The following is a 9,144-nucleotide window of genomic DNA, read 5'->3' on the forward strand; positions in this document are numbered from 1 at the left end:
TCAGCTGTCAGGGAACCCCTGCCAATATTTATGAAATGCTCAGTTCATAGTACATTACCCTGGTGGTCAGTGGGATGAATGCCTCTTGTTATAGACCATTGGAAAGATTGTGAAGATAACCAAATATCTATTGTTGTCAGTGGTAACTGACCTGAGAGTTACAGATTGTTCATTAAACGAGGAGCCCCCAGCAACCTCTGGAGGAACCCTGCATGAGAAATACCGAATATGGGTTAATAATCATCAGGTTGCCTGGACTGGCCTGTGTGCACAAATGTGAGGAGCTGCAAGGAAAAATCATTCATGTTATTGTAATGGAGCCATCCTTTATTCCATATGTTATAGGGGAGAGCAATAACTCATCTATTAAAGAGAAGCTACACCCCGCTATACTCCTCTGCCCTCATTTGTTTCATCGCAGGGCGCTGCCATCTTCTCCTTCTCTCTTCCGAAATACAATCTCCAGCCAACTTGACTGGCTAAAAAGATCATAACTCCTGCTAAGATGTTTATGTATTCCCTGCAAGTGCAGGGGAAGCCAGGATTGGCAGGTATAGGCACATGTACAGCAGAGCAAATTTGGGAGTTCCATGGAGCGATCAGGCAGGTAAGAATGCTTATTGCAGGAGGGACATCAACTGTCCTTTTCTGCAATGATGCCTAACCTGATCCATCATTTTTTAGTTTCACTTTAAAGTGTACCAAAACTCAGAATTTTCACTTTACATAAAAGTAATAGTAAAAATTCTGCAACGCCCCCTGAATTCTCAATCACCTAGACCAAAGGTAGGCAAACTCTGGCTTTTAGGCCAGATATGGCATAGCTAGTTTTCCAGTCCGGACTAACGCCCCCCTAGGTATTTATTGTTGGATCCTGCCTCATTGAATTTTCACGGTATTGCGAGTTCCAGCGATATCATCAAGTTCCCGCACAGTAACCCCAATTACTATGCCTAAAGAGCAGAAGCAACACACAGCTACCAGTCTCTGGAGGGTTGACCTCGAACGTCGTGTCTTCAACCCTGAATGGACTGGCGAATCTCAAGGGGCATTTCGATGCCAAGCACACGCACATGTACAGAGACTACACTTCGGATAAGCTCGCTTGCAGTCACAGTTTGAAAAAACCTTTCCTTGGACACCCCATTTCTTTTGGTCTAGTGTGCCTTCTTGACCTTCTGAAATGGCCTAGTAGTCCAAAAAGTTTGCCGACCCCTGGCCTAGACGATCAAGAATGAATGGGAGAGCAGAGCCTCCTGGGATACCAATGTTACGCATCCCGGGAGGCTCTTGGCTGCTCATTCTGCACATGCCCAAGATGCTTGGAGCCCTTTCATCAATAGGGAAAAAAATGCCGATCTCACGCATGCCCAATGAGATCGGCAAGTTTTTTCCCAATCTACATCACCAGATCCCATGCCGCCGCAGTGCGAGATGAGGTGAAAGCAGGAAGAAGAACCTGGAAGAAGAGAGGAGACACTGGCACTCCCTCTGCACTGGGCTGAAGACAGATACCAGCAAAACGCGGGACCCGATGGAAGAAACCTCCCGACAGACAGACTGATCTGCAGGATTGAAGGTTTTATTTTATTGTTTTGGGTTTACTTCCACTTTAAGCTGGGCCTAAACTTCACAATCTGATTGCAGGATGGATTCAGCTTGAATTTTAACTAAACAGATTTCCTAGTATGTGTGGGATGACATAAATTCCAGTATAATTATAAGTACTTGGATGATGCTGTGGGAAAAAGTTCATTTTGTTGTTGCACCCTTTAGCCAACAGTAAGTAGACTCCAGACCGTAACTCAGGGTGGCAATCTGTACCAGTATGTGCTATATATCATGAATGGCACAAATAATAATGTCAGCAGCAATTTTTATGGGTCAATGTTCTGCTAAGCTAGGGTCAGTGACACAAAGACATTTCAATACATCACATATCACTAGCACAAAATAAAACAGGGACACTGAGCTAGGAGTGGTGGGCAGTGGTTTTCTGGGATTCTGATGTGTCCTTGATGGAGAGTAGTGACCAGACAATCTCCCTGGGTTCAGTTTAAAAACTGTTTCACAAATTTTGCTTGAAGTTTAAAGTTCATGAACTTTACTGTGACCCAATTAAATTCTAAGGAAGCTGGGCACTACTATAGGGGTTGTACCTATGGCAACATATTCTGTATAATGGGACCAGGCCTTTTCATGGGGCTGCATTGATATGCAAATCCTTTAAATACATGATTGGGGGACCCTTTGAAGCTATATGTGGTATTTACACATCACACACAGCTCATACTTCACTATGAAAGTACATTTGTTCTTTATGAAAAAGGTTAGACTACATACAGCAGCAGCACCCCAATATGATATATTTTAGTCTTTAGCAGCTTTCCGTACAAAGCCCAACTGACAAAACTTGGCAGGTGTAACAGATCTAAAAGCCATAGAACAGTGATTAATAAAACCTGCTAAAACTGCAAAAAATACAGCTAAATCCCAATAACGATGCCACAGGACATCTTTAGACATTGCTGGACCTTTCAAAGGTACATATGAATAAAAGATTTTTAAAATTTGATCAGTGATCAGTTACTTCGATTACCAAATTTGGTTAAATCGAAATAAAAGAAAAAAAAACTCACTCCCCTTTGCTTTTGCAGATCCCTCGATCCCTCCAGGGCTTTGGATTGGGTCCCATGTCGTCCTGTTATCTGTGTTTGTCCCGGCATGCAGGGCGGCGCCATTTTCTTTCTTCTTACTGCCTCTGCCTACGCCACCCAATCTCGCATTGCGCAGGTGCGAGGTTGGGTAATGTCACACGCTGTAAATGGGGAAAAAAAAAAGTTCCGATCTCACTGCACATGCATAAGATTGGCATTTTTCCCCCATTGAAGAAAAAGCTCCTTCTGGGCATACCTGAGGTCAGGCATGTGCAGAAAGAGCAGCCAAAAGCCTCCTGGGATACGTGATGTGAATATCTAATGAAGCTCTGCACCACAGCGATAAATACAGAAGGCGAGGGGCTTAAAAAAAGGGAATACCAATAGCCATCAGACATATATTGCAAAAATATGTTGATTACATCAAACAAAAATAACTTACCGGTAGTTAAAAGAATAAAGTTAAAAATCCAACAATGAGAGTAATGACAGTTCAATGTTCTAGGTAAGGACAAATAAGGTATTGTAGTAGTGTTTGTAGTGTACAATAAACAGTACCGTTACACGTTTCATGGAACAACATTCACTTCTTTAGATACTGTAGCTATAAACATAAAGAAAAAACATGTGATGTATATTACTAAGTATACCACAATCAGAAACATCATATCATCAAAGATTACATATCAGACTATGCATAATGGCTGTAGTTTTTCAGGAGCCAACAAAAAACATGTGGTGCTGTTATCGCTATCATTTGGGGCATGGCTTCAACACTGTTTTTACTCTCATTGTTGGCTTTTTAACTTTTCTCTTTAAAATAAGTAAATTATGGTCGATGTAATAGGATATGATTATTAAAATACATGTCAAGTGTTTTTGTTGAAAATATTTGGGGTACTCTACCACCCTGGAATACACATTTGAGGTCCGTTTTGGATACATATCCATAATTATTGGAACCCCCTTCATGTCTCCTATATATCAGTTTGATGATTTTTTAGATTGTTGGACTCAAAGGCATTTACAAACCTTCTTTAAGGACACCAGAAGTATTAATAGCAAAGAGAACCCCACACCCTGAGTACCTGAGGATTAAATACGGCCAGTCAATTTGTTTACTGCCTAAGATTTTAATACATTTAAAACATTTAATTCTAATTTATTGTATTTAAAGTATTGTAAAATGCAGGAGTTACTACTTTTGCATAATATGCATTCTACTCAGTATAGATTATTGGAATAAATACACCATTTGAATTATTTATTTACGTATTTATTTTAGATCTGTTTGTATTTTGTATTATGGTCAAAACATGAACATTTTGGATGTGGTATTCCGTCACGTCTTGTATATTTTCTAATGCCATTATGTGAATTAAATCTTGGCAGTGGCACACCATCCTGTTTTAGTGCAGAATACAACACTTTATGCAGCTGGATTTACTTGCTTTACATGTAAAATTCTTGTCTTAATTGTCCTGTGACTGGCCAGTAAAAGCTGAAAGTAGAACTATAGTTCCACAATCAAACATTGCAAGCAAGCAGGGAAAGGCAATGTCCCCTCTGCAATAAATCATACTTTCCTGCCTGTTCAGTGTCTATTTTTAAAGTACACCGAACTGTGCATACATGGGGAAAGTTTTCAAAGTATCTCTACATCTATCATTTATATAATGCTGAAAATTACATTTAAACGCACTGCTCAGCTTTGTAATGACATTTTCATATAATTAAAATGTCTATTGGATTGGTAATTAGAAAAGAACGCATCCAGCATTCTAACCAACATCAAACAATACTATAAACAATTCAATTTCGGTCAATTGAGGTTGAAGCTGACTATTAGCCTTCTTTTAAAATAAACATTTACATGATGATGTATCATATATAAAAGTGATGCAGAGAATTTACCTTTGAATTCTTTTCACACCCCATGACAGATATGTTTGTCAGCTAACTGAAAATGGCTTAATAAAGACTGCAGCAATCACAGCATTAGTAATGTTTTTAGGATCTGTGTATCCCCTAAAGAAAGCACATTACTTCCATAATGCTAACATTGGCACTTCTGTTACCATGCTGCATCAATGGTGCTCAGCTGGCATTTTTATTGATGTAATTAATTAGGCATTCATACAATTTTGTTTCTGCATTATGCTGTGGGTTCTGCAGTGCTTTCTACTAAAAGCTTTCACAAAATAACTTTACAAACTGCTGTTTTCAGCTGTAAACAACAACTGTAGTTGGAGGCGTCAAAAGCAAGATTGTAAACAGCATAACTTAAACCGAAGGGCTTGGAGTTTAGGGATTCCTGCCAGGTAATGGAATATTTGCCATGTACATAAATGTGAAGACATTTTTTTAAGTTTAGAATACTTAGAAAAAAAGGATTGTTCTTTTCAATTGAGATTTGCTTTTGGATGGAATATCCCTCTTTCCAATCACAAAAGAAAAGAAAACACTTATCTTCATCCAATTCATTTGACACAATAACCTGGAAGAATCTTTCTTATGCAGTTTTCCTATTAAATAATCTTTCTCAGATTTCATATCTTTTTGCACTATGCATTTATGAAGCAATTTTATTAACCTTTTGTGTATCCTTTCAATAACAGTCCTGATTTGGAGATGGCCAGGCACATTGGTATTTGAGGTGTTGGTTAATAAAATAATATGCTATCTTTTACTATTGGAGACTATGATCAGTAGCAGTGTGTGAAAATGTAACAGCACCATTAAAAGGGAGCAAGAAATGTCCCTATATCAATGCAAGTATGTTAAGAGTGTTTAGGATCATCAAGCTTGTACAGATGAGAGATATGCTTTAGTTACAATTACATTTTCTACAGAGTAACTGTGCCTTGGCTGCTACAATTGCTTTCTGTTTCTCTAGTTCCATATTTGTTTGCAGTACTCGGTATGTATTGCAGTATGGTAAACACAGGATAAACCAGATGTATAATTAGCTTTGGGGTAGCAGATGGCTGGAGATTATGAAGAGTAGCAGATCCTGTGTGTTTTATTCTGCAGAGCATACATACAGTGTGTGACTTGGATTGCATAAAGCAGTATATTATAAACATACATTATTCCAATCCAATCCGAACTGTCACCACAGACAATAGGATGATTTTTACCTAGCCTTGCTTTCACACAACACAAAAATCTGGGTGCCTACAGTATGCAAGTCATAAATTCCAGATGACAACCAAAAAAAAAAACTTAGTTCCCTTTTTCAATGATAGCAGCTTCAAACATTAGAAGTACAGGACAGTCATTATATAGCATGACCACAAACCTGCTGGCTCCTGCTATGTTAATACAAAAACCTTTGGCCCTCAGTTTCAGGTGATTGCTTCTGCAGGAGGGCCTAAACCTGCCTGATGCATTAATTCAGCAGTGGGAAATGTCACAAGGAAATGTTAGATTAGGTCAGAAAGTTCATAGAATAATTCCAAACTCTGGACCAGTGGTGGTCAATTTACTTGATATAGGGGGCCTCTAGAGAAGCCTCAAACACCCCCAAAGTGGTGCATATAATATACAAATAATGTAACACTACAAAAAGCTGACAGAGATGGTCAAGGACTGCAAGACTGTAGAACAAATAGATCCAACTATTTACCTAATAGAAGCTAGTAAAAGGAATATTTTAGTTCACTGACATAGTTAGGTCCATAAATATTTGGACATAGACATCTTTTTTCTAATTTTGGTTCTGTACATTACCACAATTATTTTAAATGAAAAAACTCACATGCAGTTGAACTGCATTCTTTCAGCTTTAATTCAGTGGGTTGAACAAAAAGATTGCATAAACTAAAGCCTTTGGCTTTTTTAACACAATCACTTAATTTTAGGGGCTCAAAAGTAATTGGACAAATTAAAAAGCTGAAGATAAAATGTTAATCTCTATTACTTGGTTGAAAACCCTTTGCTGGCAATGACAGCCTGTAGTGTTGAACTCATGGACATCACCAGATGCTGGGTTTCCTTTTGTTTAATGCTCTGCCAGGCTTTTACTGTAGTGGCTTTTAGTTGCTGTTTGTTTGTGGGCCTTTCTGCCCAAAGTTTAGTCTTCAAGTGAAATGCATGCTCAATTGGGTTCAGATCAGGTGACTGACTTGGCCATTCAAGAATATTACACTTCTTTGCTTTAATAAACTCCTGGGTTGCTTTGGCTGTATGTTTTGGGTCATTGTCCATCAGTATTATGAAACGCCTCCCAATCAATGTGACTGCATTTAGCTGGATTTGAGCAGACAGTATGTCTCTGAACACCTCAAAATTCATTCGGCTGCTTCTGTCCTGTGTCACATCATGGATAAACACTAGTGTCCCAGTGCCACTGGCAGCCATGCATGCCCAAGCCTTCACACTGCCTCCGCCATGTTTTACAGATCATGTGGTATGCTTTGGATCATGAGCTGTTCCACGCCTTCTCCATACTTTTCTTGACCTCGTTCTGGAAAGATTGATCTTGGTTTCATCTGTCCAAAGAATGTTTTTCCAGAACTGTGCTGACTTTTTTAGATGTTCTTAGCAAGTCCAATCTAGCCTTTCTATTCTTGAGGCTTATGAGTGGCTTGCACCTTGCAGTGCACCCTCTGTATTTTCTTTTCATGCAGTCTTCTCTTTATGGTAGACTTGGATATCGATACGCCTACCTCCTAGAGAGTGCTGTTCACTTGGTGGCTGTTGTGAAGGGGTTTCTCTTCATCATGGAAATGATTCTGCGATCATCCACCATTGTTGTCTTCCGTGGATGTCCAGGTCTTTTGGCATTGCGGAGTTCACCAGTGCTTTGTTTCTTTCTCATGACGTACTATAGAATTTGCCAATTCGAATTTTGTAGCATGTTCTCTGATGGGTTTTTTTTCTGTTTTTGCAGCTTAAGGATGGCTTGTTTCACCTGCATAGAGAGCTCCTTTGGCCGTATGTTGTCTGTTCACAGCAAAATCTTCCACATACAAGCACCTCCAAACAAATCAACTGCAGGCCTTATATCCGCCTAATTAATAACATTATAACAAAGGATCTGCCCCCACCAGCCCATTAAATAGCCTTTGACTCAATTGTCCAATTACTTTAAAGCCCTTGAAATTAAATGATTGTGTTAAAAAAGGCTTTAGTTCCACACATTTTTATGCAATCTTTTTGTTCAACCCACTGAATTATAGCTAAAAGTCTGCCGTTCAACTGCATCCGAGTTGTTTCATCTAAAATTAATTGTGGTAATGTACAGAACCTAATTTAGAAAAAAGTTGTCTCTGTCCAAATTTTTATGGACCTAACTGTAAGTATAATGTAGTGTCTGAAGGGTCCCCAAGAGCTGCACAGTTAAGTGCCAAGGGGATACATGGGGCCCCAGTGCTCTAAAATGGTCTAAATAAGGACACACATTTCACCATGATTTTATGTCAATGGTGACCTCCGACAATATAGGCTGTTTCTCCTTAAGTCTTTCATCAAAGGTATTTGTTGTTTCTGAAGAATTCTGAGGTGGCAAGTGTGTATGGACTTTGTATGTCCTTGTCAGTTAGCCCAACTACATTCTTAAATGTTTTTCAAGTACTAGTCAAGTGTCAGGAAAGATGGCTGTATCCTATTAATCGTTTTATTTACCCTTTTTTTATATGGACATTTTGGGAGGAACCTGAGTGAGGATGAGAATTTTGGACTTCTTATCTTTAGGTGAATTAATCCAACAATGCTGATCTCCAGCTCTATAGCAAACACTTCCAAACTGTCACAGCACAAGTATGCCAGGCATTAAAATAAAAATCATTTTAAGTATTTCTTTTAAGTTATATTTTATTGTTCATTTTAACTGTATATAATTGTGAGAGTTTCAGAATTGCATTAAGCCTCAAAGATGGGGTTAAAGTCATCCTGAAATTTCTGCACCAGGTTCTGCAGCACTCACCTCTTTTCTATAAGTTGTAGAAGCTACATTTACATGCTTCTTTGACACTGCTGAAAAACTGAGGGGGTTCAATTATTCTTTAAACATAATATTTTGGTAGCTTCAATAACTAAAAAGCCCAAAGTCAATTTCACAACAGGTTTAATGCTGAATGACTCTTAGGTAGTCCTCTCCTGCTTTATGCTGAAAACGATAATGTCCAACTTAGCAGTGACATTGGGACTTTGAAGTGGAAGCACTGAGAATTTGCCTCTTTAATTTGTGTTTGTGACTTCATTTATGCTTTGCCACATAAGTTTTTCTTTAATGTAGTCTGACCTTGTTTAGAAACATGGCGAGACATGAATGTTTTTAGCTACAAGCTGTTACATGAGTAGCATCACCAGGAATTAGGTTACAGAGCAGCACTACAAAAATAGATCCTTGAAAAAAAGGACCCATGGCTGGGCATTAATTAGCTTCAGTTTAATTCTGAAAATTTCATTTATGTTACATTTACTCCAGTAAGCAAATATGGTATTTACATATGCACAACAATTACCCTGTAATTGGTATTAA

This window comes from Pyxicephalus adspersus, chromosome 1 (assembly GCF_032062135.1).
Source record: "Pyxicephalus adspersus chromosome 1, UCB_Pads_2.0, whole genome shotgun sequence".
NCBI lineage: Eukaryota > Metazoa > Chordata > Amphibia > Anura > Pyxicephalidae > Pyxicephalus > Pyxicephalus adspersus.